Raw genomic sequence first — 12,446 nt, forward strand, 5'->3', positions numbered from 1 at the left:
GATATGTTTTCATAATAAAAGATCAGTGACTTTCAAAACTCAATGGGTTTTGTACATTTTGCAGGTCGTTTGCAGATATTCTTCCCTTCCAATTACTTTTTGATGGATTTTTAACTAGACTTCTGAAATATGCTGTTGAAACTAAGCAGTCTATGAATTCACTGCTGTGAAAGCTTGATAATGTCTTGCCAGCATATAACTACCTCTCAGCTGATTAGGAGATGCACATTGTACTTTTTTCACCTGAACTCTTTATTAATTGAGGAGAAATGTGATGCTCTGTCTGTATGATACAGTCATTTCTCTTGAAATCTGTTCTAGGCTTTTTCATTTCAAATTGGGTCACTGTACCCACAGTTCAGAACAAAACAGAAAGGTAGGTGGAAAGCTTCATCTCCTTTAGAGGACAAAATTTGCAGCAATTAGACCACCCCATTCTGGAGCTGTCTGAAATATCAAGTCTATGTTTTCAGTAGAAATTTGCCTCCAGTGTTCAAATATCATGAAAGAAAACCCCAGAATATGTTGCTAGGTGTTGCTGCCCAGCATTTTGTTCCCCTTTATATGAATCTTTTCGATTGTTGGCCTAAGAAAATGTTAATTATGCCTGTCCCAGTTCTGGATGGGAGGAAAATTACTGCCTTTCTCAAACACTTTTGAAATTAGAAGAGTCACTCTATGACTGTGCCTGTAGCTGGCACACACAGCCTTATTCAATCAACATTCTGCTCAGCTGTTAGAAATACCAAAGTAAGAACAATCTATTATTACTGGATATAAACCAATCCTCTGTTCTCTTTGGGTGGGGAAGTTCTGAGTGTTGACAGGAAGCCACTTGCTCTCCAAGGAGGAAAAGCACAGTGCTGCTGTTTTTAAGGAGTTTGACCCATTGTCTCACTATACTTACCAAACTTTTGGAAGTCTGTCTCACTACAAGTCCTGGCTTCTAAGGACAAAAGCATTTTGGTTGCTCATCTGCAATGAAACTCCTTGGAGGAAAAGGGAAACTTTGAGCCATGCTTATTTCTTGTGTGACTAAATGTTTTGGTTGTCTTTTGAAAAAAAAACCCGGGAGGACAAAGGGAAAGGCAATTTCCTTTATAGATGTGTCAGAATACCCACCCAGCACCTCCAAAGCTTAAAGATGCAAGACAGGCCATGAGTGTTTTGGAAGGGAAGGAGGAAGCAAAGGCATATAGAAAGGAAAGAAGACATATACCAGTAATACGTTGTTACCTTGAAGCTGTAGCTAGTGAAATGGTGCTAGCTGACTTTATTAAAAGTCAGAAGTCTTGTAAGCCAATTTAGCCTCTCTCTAGGGAGTCTAAATGCTCTCAAGCTGCTTTTCCCTCTGTTACAGAAGAAGGCTATCAGTCACATTCTGGAGCATGGCTATTCTGTATTGGATTCCCCCAAGGCAAATCAATCACTTTCAAAAGTGGATAAGCCCTTGACTAAAGAACAAGAGGAAGACAAAGTGGTGAGTAACCATTTCCAATCCAGGGCATGGCAGGATTTGTCTGATAACTTGCCTGGGCTTGGTATTTTTGGTGGGGTGGGGTTATAGGCAACTGTTTTTAATAAGGATTTTTACAAATCTTACCATATAGAGGAACTCCAAAAAGACTTGTTAATGAAACACTTTTTAGTGTAGGATATGCCTCTAGAATGCAAAACAATGAATCAAACCCCCAAAATTCTACTATTGGGTAGACAGATGAGAAAGTGGAGACATCTTTTGAAACAGAAAGTGTGGACAATAAGCACAGCCAGGATGCAGCTACTTGTGAGTATAAAGGTCACAACATTGACACAGTTCCTCAGGCTACAAAGTTGGTGTATTTTGATTATGTTGTGGCTATAATCTCAATGCCAATCCTAGAAAAGAAGAGTTGCTCTAGAGTTTGTGAGACCTTTGATAACAGGTCAGTTTGGGTGTTCTGGGCAGTCTGAAGTGACTTGTAGGTGCAGTATTTTGAAAACCCAGCTCCTAGGCCCAGAAGGCCATAGCTGCTCTTTCAATCTGTCCCTACTTTGTGCTCTTCAGTTGAGGGAATATGTTTATCCCCACAACATATAATCCACATTAAGAATCCTAGTTTAGTACATGCCTCTCTCTCTCCTGGGTTAGCCACAAGGCATCACAATAAAGGCTCACAGAAAATGCTTGTCTGGTCTGTCTTCAACTATGTTACCTACATTTGATATCATCATCTGTGGTGAACTGATGTTACTGTCCCTGATGCACACACTTTAGGCATTCATTGTTAAAATAATTGTAGCTCCTTTCCATGTTCCCTACATTAAAAAAAAAAAGAAGTCTTTGCTTCATAACCTGCCTACCAAGTGGTACATTTATTTTTAAAGAAATTAATTTGCATGTGTACAAGAGCACATTTAGTCTACTCCTACAATATAGAGCTCTGGCTCACCACCTATTTACACAGTTCCTCAATAGTTGCTGATGGCAGAGTTTAAAAAAAGTTCACCTAAAATTAGGTTCAGAACCATTGTAAGAACCACAGCAAATTTCTCCAAAGGGCTTTCAAAGAGTTTAGGAGAATATTGTGTGATAGGCATTTCTGAAGTGAACTTGGATAGCTGACAGCCTATGCATGAATTTAGGAGGCTAATTTTAGGTTACAGTAATCTTGCCCTGTGCATGAAGACTTGATCCAGCCCAGAGGGTCACCCACTCTGTCTGCCAGGAGAGCTGGGGGAAGAGCTCTGCTGTCCTGCTCAGCCCCAAAGCCTGACAGCTGGGCACACTTGTGCTCTCTTGACTTTGAAGCTATTTATAAGGCTTTTGTCAGAGTTCCCATTTATACAGTTCCCCCCAGAGTATTTTTAGGTCTGATTTTCCTTCCAATCTGAGGCAAATAAAACCATGGAACAAATCAGTCTTAGAAAGAAAAGTTCACAGGACGATAAAATTCAGCAAGTGTTGAAACACTTGAGGAGAGGCTGAGGGAGCTGGGGGTGTTCAGCCTGGAGAAGAGGAGGCTCAGGGGAGACCTTATCACCCTCTGCAACTCCCTGACAGGAGGTTGGAGTCAGGTGGGGGTTGGTCTCTTCTCCCAGACAACTAGCAATAGGACAAGAGGGCACAGACTCAAGCTCTGCCAGGGGAGGGTTAGGTTGGACATTAGGAAGAGATTTTTTACAGAGAGAGTGATCAGATATTGGAATGTGCTGCCCAGGGAGGTGGTGGATTCACCATCCCTGGAGGTTTTCCAGCTGAGACTGGATGTGGCACTTAGTGCCATGGTCTAGTAACCACATTAGGGTTGGACTTGATGATCTTGGAGGTGTTTTCCAACCCGGTTGATTCTATGAGTCTCTATTTTTAATTACAACGCATTTATTTATTTTTTAACCCTTAAAATAACAGAAATCACCATAAACTTCAAGTGAGTTTGAAGTAAATAAAGGCAAAATCTCTTTTTCCATGTAATCCAGCTGGATTCACATACCCATATACAAGAGTTGGGTTTAGATGATGTATTTTGCTTTCTATGTTTTTTCTCACAGAAGCTGGTTCGTTACGAAGCTATAGGGAAGCATGTTCTAGGCAGAGTGACTCATGGACTTGTAGGCCAGGATGCTTTTCTTGGGTTTCCATTGAACATTCTTTTTATCCTACACAGATATTAATAAGTGCCCTCATTGACTTCCCTGTCATTTAGGACTAGGAAAGTAAATCTGAAATTATTTTAATTGCATTACAATGTGTTTTCTCTGATTAAAGAGGAACTGTTTTGTAGCATCTGTTATAATTTTAAAAGCTCTGCTCTTAGGTACTGATACACATAGTGCCACAACACAGGGCAGTGATGTATAGATGAAAAGTAAAAACTGAACTGAATGAATAGTAAATCACTGTAAAATAGTGATTATTTACACAAAATAAATGAATATGTATGTAATGTTTTCCTAAAAATTAATTACATCATTTCTGGTTGAGAGATATCTGACAGGTTTAGGAGGAGTCAATTAGGTTTCATAGTTGCCTGCTGTACCAACTGGGCTTATAGAGATGATTTTATTCAGGATCCAGCAATGAGAAAGTTATTTTATAAATGCCTAATTCATGTCCAAACCTTTTGGAGGGTGATTTAACATGTAGTAAGTTCCTTTGCCTAAAGCCTCCTGTGCTCTTCCCTCCCAAGAATGTTCACATTTTTCCCCACATCTTATGTGGTGTGAGTTTCTACCAGTGGAACATCAGATGAAACCAGGAAAAATGCAGAGAATAGTGGGGAGGGGACATAGTTTTAATTTTTCAGAAAAGACTTCTGGATTCCTCCCAAGCATCCTGGCCTATAGCAGAAATCATCAGAGCTAAAGCAGTGACAGATGGTTCGTGTTTGGAGTATGAGCAGTTCTAATGACCACCTTGGGTTCCCAGGCAGCGGCTGCAGAACAGCTACATGAAAGGTTCCTTTCCCATTTCAAGCAGCTAACTGCTTTATTAGAACCAAGCCACTTTTTCTTCTTATTTAGTTTGTTGCTTTGTCCTCCTACTACCTTCTGCTGGTGGGTAATTAGATCATTCTGAGGGTTGACTAGGGAAAAGAACAGATTTTAAACTTCCTTTTCCGAAAAGATCTTCTTGCTTGGTATTGCAAGGTTCAGCTTTCTTCAAAAATGAAACCCACACCTCAAATGGTACTAAATACCAAGTCATGTTGGCCAAATAGAGACAGCCTGACTCACCATCAGCAGAGAAAGGATGAAAATAAGGGTAGTGGTGTTTGGAAAAACAGAGATCTCAGTCACTTTGTTTACCCTCTGGGAGCGGTTTTGGTTATACAAGATTAAATGTTACGTAAAGTCAAAAACCAGCTGCTTTGCCAGTGCTTCTAGGCAGCACACAGAGTGAGGGACAAGGGAAATTTCATTATGTAGTCTCCTGCTAAGCATCCATAAACAGAGGAAAGAGAGATCAACCTTCCTAAAGGAGAGAGTACTAAGCAGCCTTGGACTGAGCAATGTGATATAAGGCCAATTTGCTAACTGCTTTATGATGTTTGTTTAGGGTTCTAAGTTCTAGGAACCAAGAGTATCTTACATTGAATGGAGCCTACTGTAAAATTGACAGGGGATTTAGCAATTCCTTGAAATTTAAAAAAAGGAATCAATGCTAAGATCTCTAGCACACTTGAAATAATACTGTCTGTTTACTCTGTACCCTGTCATTCTCTATTGGGTAGCAGCAGAAGGAACAAAGGTCCCTTATCATGTGCTTCTTTATCCCACTTAATTCAGGGATGTAGCAGAAAGTGCCTCCTTTGGCTGAGTAATCTGATGAAGCAGTGCCATTTACTGGTTAACTACATGCTACTTACATCCCTGCTGTGTTATCCACCTTCCACATAAACCCAGTATGAGATTCTTCCTGAGAGTGACAAGGAGACAAAATGCCATGCAAGGAACAAATTGCTCCTAAAAATATTCCTTATTCCTTGGGTCACAGTGGTGTCTAATCTCCTGTTCCATAGCACTAGCATCGTTCACACCATGCTAAGCACCACAGAGGGAGAGGATGAGTAACAGGACACTCTCACAGAGGTGCCACGTCCTCTGCTGCTGCCTGAATGCCACATCTCACCTGTGCCATGAAATATTTGTCTTTATTTTGAAACTTGTGCTTTACCATGCAAGAACAAATTGATTTAAGACCGATAGAATCACTGAAACGTTTTAGTTGTATTCTAACATATTTTAATGAACTACTGATGAATCTTGTTCCACAGGCCAAAAAGGGCAACAAGAAAGCAAAACACACATCTGAAAAGTCTCCACACTGCAGATCTGAGGGCAGGAGCAAACAGAAAAGCAGCTCAATACATGTTAAGAAGAGCAAGGTGAGTCTTACATGCTCTTAAATCTCCCAGTGGCTTTCCTGCCAATTGCTGAAATGGCTGTCATGGCACTGACATGAATCAGAAGTGATGACAAGTCAGGTGAAACGACTGTCTGCACCTTCCCCAGCACCTGCTGCACTGAGATTTATTTTTTCCCTGATATGTTTGTTTTGTTTTATGGTTCAGCACAAATTTCATATCACTTTGCAGTTTTAGGAGTTAAGAATGTTAACCAATTACAGGACTATCCCATCATGACTTCTCTTTTTTTTCCACTCTTCTAATTAGAGTTATTTACTGCTTTCATTGTAAGATATCTAATTTAAAATATTGGTTAATTTGAAGTGATCCCCCAATTAAACAAATAGTTATATGCTGATGTTAAATGCCTTTTGTCGTGATTCCAACATACTAGTTTACACACAAGGCTTGTGTAAGAGTGGATCAAAACCTTCCCAAAAAACAGTGAGTCTGAGGTTGGCATAGAAGAAGGAAGTGGTAAGGATAACCTCAGGATGCCCTTGAGATGGAGACACAGCACCCTGTTTATCTACAGAGAAACTGCTTTTCCAGTGACATTGGGGTGCATCAGGGATAGGGAACTTTATCTGATGTTTCCTCTGATTCACCTTTTCTACTCACTAATGGATTCACTCTCCAGACCTTCCAATACTTCTCCCTTCAGCAGATACAAACAGGATAAAAAAAATGTTTTAAAAAAAATCAATAAGCACTTAAGTGTTTGGCAGCTCTCAGGCTTTTTACTGTATCATTTACTCAACAGTTTAATACTTAATACAAGAAACTTGCCTGTTAAATATTCATGTGCAAATTTAGCAGATACAACACACCCCAGGTTGGTTCTGGTTTTTGGACTCTTCATTCATGACAAAATCAACTGTTCCAGAGCACAGGAACTGCCTTGGCTGGGGAGTGATTTCTGATTTACCTGTTTTAGGTCAGTGTCAAGATCTGTTTATGAGAATCTGCCAGAATTGCAGTTTGGGCCAGTAAAGTTTCTGTTGTTCAAAATTTGGGGCCTTTTGGGCTTTAAAAATGCAAATTCAGCCTGAGTTGGCCCAGTTTGCACAGCTGTATGTTGTTCATATCCCAAACCTCTCCCTTGCTCACCCAGGGGCTGCTGCTGTGCTGGGCTTGGCTGGCACAGGAGATGAGTGTGCTGACCAGGAGCAAAGCTCAGGCTCCAGTGGGTCAGTTGGTATCTTTGGACAAGATTTTACATGCAGCTCTGGGATGGGTGTCAGTGCCCAGGGGCTGCAGGGGCTCTCTGAGGGGAATCTGAGGCTGTTTCCAGGTGGTCCCAGTATTGCTGAGCCCTCAGCCAGGCTGGGGGTGCCTCAGGAAAGGGCATTTCACACAGGGCAAAAGTGGCACAGAGTGAGGGAAAAAGTGTGAGAAATAGCCCTGTGAGCAGCTGCAGATGGTGGACAGAGTCCCTGGAGGGACCACCAGACACCCAGATACAGCTCACACCTGAGGAGATTTGTCCTGGAGGGGAAGGGAGAGCAGCTGGGAATGAAGACGTGAAGTTGAATGTGGGAAAAGCAGGGGGAGAAGGTGTGGTTTAAATTTTTGTCTGTGTTTCTCTCTACCCAAACCTATCTTCATTGGCACTAAGTTAATTTTCCCCAAGTGGAATCTGCTTTGCCTGTGAATGGAGAGTGATTTTTCTGTCTGATCTCAATGAGCTTTCCCATGGGCTGAGAACTGCTGAGCCTTGGATGGGAGAGCCTCAGTTTCTCCCACCATTCTCACACAGTAAATTTGGTTGCATAACAGCTGGTCCTAGTGTAGGGTTTGCAGCATGGTCAAGCACACCTTGGGGAATGCAGCATCTCAGCTGGAGCTGGAGCACAGCTACTAAGAGAGCTGCATGCTCAGCAGTAAGGAAAACTTCCCAATTAGCTGGGTGATAGGAGCTGAGGGAAGGGCAGAAGCAGCAGCACTATGTTGCCATCAAGTGGTAAATACATTGATATCTATACAGTCAGTGATCATAGCTGGCTGACAGCCACGGAGTTGAAAAAGAAAATAAATAGTCTGCTTTTCATTTCTTTGTGTTATCCCTATCTCTTTACCAGTGATTGATCAAGGGATATTGTCTCTTACTCACTTACAGCTTGAATGAAAGGTCTGTGGAAGAACATTTTCAAATAATGCACTTAGGGTATGATTTTTGAAGGGATTTGAATTATATTCTTTCTCTCAGACAAAGCTTGAGCAAGAGTGACATGAAAAATGTATTTTCTCTTTACCAGACTGTCAGCCCTTCAACTTCATTGACATTGTCGTCCAATAACACTGCTGTCATCACAAAAACAATCACCAGAACAGTTCCTCTAAAGCAGAAAATGCATTTCTTCAATGTTAAGGCTCAACATCTGCAAAGTATCAACAAACAATCCAAAAGTCTAAGAGAGCTGGAGATCCAACTGCTGCAAGGGGAGTGTGAAGAACTCAAAAATCAGCTAGGATGCCTGAGGGTAGGTAAAAATCTAGTTCTGTTCTTGATAGCTAACTGTGCTGGTAAATAGTTATATTGAAAATAATTTATTGATACATGTGTTAAAATCATGTAGAAGAATTGTTTTCCTGCCCATTTTTCATTCAGATAGCTTACTGATGTTAAATATTTTGTCAATGATCAGATTTTGGGGCTGAATCACAATATTTCTGGCTTAAACTCAAGTTAGGACTTTCTCTAAGGATATAAACTTGTAGTTTGGAATACTCAGTGGAATTCCTGTGCTTTGCAATTGCTGTAGTAACATCAAACTCTTCTTGGCATTGTCTTGTACGAATTTTGGGCCCTACCAGCAGCATCTCTGGGCCTTTTGTTACTGAAGTATATAATGTAAGAGAAAAACTTCTAGTTCCCAAAGGTTGGATTGCCCATCTTGTTTCCTACCTCAACCTAACCTGGCTTGATTCCCAGCCAGAGGAAGTTTTCTAAACATGAAGTTTTAGGGTCCTTGAAGTGTGAGATATTCTGCTGCTGGTCTTATGAAGGACCTTGCTATTTAGAGGGCAGAAGATTATTAAACACAAAAAGTCACATGCATAAATATACATTGTTCTAGAAATGTAAACTAGTTCTTGATTAGTTAGAAGTTCAGCTGTGAGACATCATATGTTACTATCTCCATCTATTTGAAAAAACAGGAAGGGCTGATAGGGCAGAGGCCAGGAGACACAGAGGAGTTACTCAAACAGTCCCAGAAGGAGCTGCTGTGCCTTCAGAGACAGCTGTCCTTCATCTCCACAGGAGGCCCTGTGTGTGTTTTGGCAGCAAGCAAGGTGAGTTCCTTTATTACTTTTGCATTCAAAAAGTGGAATTGGGCAGGGAAGAGTTTATCACCATTTTGGCTTGTTTCATTGGGCTGCAAGATTTATTTTTCACACTAAAGGTACTAACATGAAAATTCACCTCTTGGGAAGTATTTTAGATAATTGTTTCGTGTAATTCAGAAAGACCTTAAAGAACATGAAATTTATTATGGCCTGTGAAAGGTTATGTAGTTAAAATGGCATTTCATAGAGCCCTTATTATCTACAGAAATATTTCTTATGTTCTACCTCTTTTTCTAAAGAAAACTCTCCATCAGAAGGTAGGGTGACCGTTTTGAGATTGCTATTCTGGGGGAATTTTTGGCCTGGCATACAGAACTGCAATTCCTTTTCTTCCCTCAGCAAACTGTTCTATAGACATTCCTCAATGCCAGCAGCAACGTAGCTGCATCCAGCAAAAATTACTATCAATCACTGTATTAACTATAGAGTTAATGCTGATATTTGGCCATATAAACTACCAAATTAATAATAAAATGTTTATGCTAACAATGTCCTAACATTTTGCAGTTCCAGTAAAATGTCAGTTCTCATCTGCTGTGGCAATAACAAGTTGCATATGTCAAACTTTTATGACTCAAGTTTCTAAAGATGTTCCTGAGCTAAAAAATATGCTTTAAAAATCTTCATAGCAGTGAATCTGTACTGATAGTGAAAAAAATTAATTGCTAGTTTACTTTCAGTGACTTAATTGAATTTATTCATATAATTTTCCATATTTTTGAAACAAGGCATCCAGAAAGTTTATTATAATGTACATATTTTATACATATATATACCCACACACGCCCATGTACAGATAGACATGTTTCATATCCACCCATGAAAAAGGAATGAGAAGAGCTGGTTTGGTTCAGTGTAGCACATTAATAATGCCCTTTTACAATGATCTGACTGATTTTCAAGTATCAAGTTGGCTTAGCAAATGTTTGTTTTGTTGGTACAAATGCACATAAAGGAACAGATATGCTCATCTAGTTTCCAGCCTAGGCAAGATAGATTTCCAAAATGTGTCACCTGGAATCTTCTGGTATCACTTTGTGTCATATGCTGCAGATCTGTAGCTGTTGCTGAAGCACAGTATGATAAGTGCTGATATAGTCAGAGGGAACATTTGAGTTTGAAGCTTACATGTAGCTCAACTGAGGAAAGAAAAATGTAACTTGCCAAAATTAGACTTAAAAAACCCTCCAAAAAACCATTTATGCCACAAGCTGGTTATAAAAGTGAGAGTGCACTTGCCTGGTGATCAAAGTTATAATCTAATCTGGGAAGGAACATATGAACCTGAGTAGGAAGAGCTTTTATGTCTGAAAATGCCAGTTTGGTTGTTCCTGTTACAGTCATGAGTAATCCCAGGGAAGGTCACTTGGGGCTGAAGTTTGCACAAAAGAGTGGTCTTGGATACCTTATTTTTAGATGTTGGACTTTTTATTCAGAAAACAGAAGTGTTTCTAGAATGTTCCAGGACAGACCTTCAGGGCAGAGAGCAGACTGTCTATAACCATTTTCCTCATCTTTTTTTTTGCAATATCATGTAACAAGGGATCAGATTTTTAGCTGTTTCATTCATATAATGAGGGACAGATTTTTCAGCAGCAGTCAGTGGCTTTGAAGAACACACTGTGATACTCTGCACCATACTTTAATTCTAACACTCTGAAGAGAAATGCATTTCATCCAAGTGGAAGTTGTGGTTCTCCATGCTGCTAGAAGCTTTGGGGGTAACAGCCTTGGTGAGGCACTCAGAGAGATTGTTGGCTGGGAACTGGAATATCCAGAAATATAGGCAATGCCATTTTGGAAGGATTCCTTAGCTGTTTAGTCAACACCATGGTTCATGGTTCACATTTCTCATGAACTGGAAATCTAGATAAGAACAAACTTGAGAAAGAGATCACCTGATGAATCCCACTTCCATGGCTCTTAATTCCTTCCAGCAAAGCCTCAGATGCTGACAGCTACTGGGGCACAGGGTATTTCCCATGCACTTCAACTAAATAAAGAACAATTAGGCTTTGGGGGAAATGTGGTTTCTTTTGTTGATGTAAAACTTTACTGAAAATTCATAGAACCATTGAATCAGCTGGGTTGAAAAGACCTCCAAGATCATCAAGTCCAACCTTACTGTGGTTACTAGCCCATGGCACTAAGTCCCACATCCAGTCTCAGCTTGAAAACCTCCAGGGATGGTGAATCCACCACCTCCCTGGGCAGCACATTCCAATGCCTGAGCACTCTCTCTGTAAAAAATCTCTTCCTAATATCCAACCTAACCCTCCCCTGGCAGAGCTTGAGTCTGTGCCCTCTTGTCCTGCTGCTGGTTGCCTGGGAGAAGAGACCAACCCCCACCTGACTCCAACCTCCTGTCAGGGAGTTGCAGAGGGTGATAAGGTCTCCCCTGAGCCTCCTCTTCTCCAGGCTGAACACCCCCAGCTCCCTCAGCCTCTCCTCATGGCACTGGTGCTCCAGTCCCTTCCCCAGCCTCGTTGCTCTTCTCTTCTCCTCCTCTCCCTCATTATGCCTGTTAGTAACACTGTGGAAGACTGGAATCTGAAAAGAAACCATAGGAGAGACATTATTGAATGGAGAGATATATTTCTGCAGATACTTTAACAGAATTCAATAAAACTCTGCCTTGAGAGTGCAATATTTCATTCCCCTGTTAAATACTAAAAGGAAAATACAAAAGTTCCACTCAATATCACCGCAGATGTTTTCTTGATCATTTAACCTTCATCAGCCTTGAGAATTCAGTTCCGTTACAGTGAATGCACTCCAAAGTGGTGAGATTCTGTCACTCAGATCATCTCTAGTGAGAAGAAAAAAGAAGAATGGGCAAAAGATGAAAGCTAGGCTTCTAAAAATGGATCTGTGTAAAATCTTTCCCTGTATCCCCTTGCAGTGTCTCCCCCTAGCTGCTGGGGAGATGTTGTTGCATCCCAGAAGTTTTGCCTGAATTCACTGGATACAGTTTCCTTGAGAAGAGGAAAGCCAGAATGGTTAGGATGCTCCAGGTAATCTGTCTTAATACCCTTCTGCATTGGAGTTTCTGAGCCTTCCATTGGGCAGGCCAGGGAGTGAAAAAAAAAATTGCCGCTCACATTTACAGTTCATTGGTTCGTGCCAGTAGGCCACAGATGACCTACTGAGAAGATCCTGTGATAGCATTACTTGGAGGTAAAATAAAATCTCCCAACACCCTCCTCC

Source organism: Acanthisitta chloris, unplaced genomic scaffold (assembly GCF_000695815.1).
Source record: "Acanthisitta chloris isolate BGI_N310 unplaced genomic scaffold, ASM69581v1 scaffold2110, whole genome shotgun sequence".
NCBI lineage: Eukaryota > Metazoa > Chordata > Aves > Passeriformes > Acanthisittidae > Acanthisitta > Acanthisitta chloris.